We start from the raw sequence: 1,283 nt of genomic DNA on the forward strand, positions 1-1,283 counted from the left end.
AAAAGCGCTGGACGTCTCCCGGCGTCAAATTTCGCCGGAAGGGGTTCGGTTCTCCGTGGTGCGTAGAACGAAAACACGGATTCAAACGATGTTTTATCCCTTCTTTCCCGATCACCCCCACATCTGTGTGGTTCGATGCTTGCAACAATATGAGACGCGAACTGCAGCCCTGCGGGCAGCCACGTCTAACCAACTGTTGATCTCCTACGTGAAACCTCACCTTCCGGTATCCTCAGCCACGTTAGCCAGGTGGGTGCGAGCAGCCATGGAAATGGCCGGAATCGACATCTCACTCTTTGGAGCCCACTCATCAAGAGGCGCCATGGCTTCCAAGGTGGTCTCATCAGGAGGTTCACTCTCAGACCTTTTACTGGCGGCGGATTGGTCATCAGAAACGACTTTTCGCCATTACTATTTCAAACCGATAGACCATGTCTCTACTACTGTACTTTGATATTGTATAATTACATGCCATATACTGTGCATATGTTAGCTTTAAACTTGCAAGATACAAGGCCTCCTGTCTGAAATATAATTCGGGATTTTCCTAGCTAATGTGACGGAAAATCTGGGTTATATGATGACAGGAGGCGAGTATCTTCCCACCCTACCCACCCATATCATGTTATGTTTCTCGTTCTCAGGTTATTGAAGGGTGGAGTCTACAACTGTTCGGACGATAAGGAAACGTTCTGGAGTTCCCGAATGATGGTTATTCTATTTTTGTTCCAGTTGAACACAGTTCCAAGCGAATAGCCAGCGACCAGTTGACCATAGTTAAGAATGGCCCAGTTGGCCCTACTTCCAACGGCGGAGGAGGAGTTCCCAATCAACGAGGAACGAATTCCACAACGATGGGGTTATGTGAAGTTCAAAGATCGCACAAAGAAAGAGGAGGAGGAGACCCAGACAGCCCCTTATATAGGGACTATGACCTAGGGGAGGGGCCACGGGGTTGCTGGGTATTGTAGTTCTAAAGAAGTTTTTCTCTATTAAAACAAATGTATGTTCTGTTTTCTGCTATGGGCATTAAAAAGAAAGATTAATGCAAGATACTCGCCTCCTGTCATCATATAACCCAGATTTTCCGTCACATTAGCTAGGAAAATCACGAATTAATGCTATAAATATGCATTGATTACTGTGTAAATGTGACTGGCAGGGAGGGGGTTAACCACTAGGGGGGGGCGAGGAAGGGGTTAATATGTTCCCCAAGATGTGTTATAACTGTAGGGGGGAGGGGACTCTCAAGGGGAGGAGACCGATGTGTGTTCCACTAGGAG

Source organism: Rana temporaria, chromosome 6, assembly GCF_905171775.1.
Source record: "Rana temporaria chromosome 6, aRanTem1.1, whole genome shotgun sequence".
Classification (NCBI taxonomy): domain Eukaryota; kingdom Metazoa; phylum Chordata; class Amphibia; order Anura; family Ranidae; genus Rana; species Rana temporaria.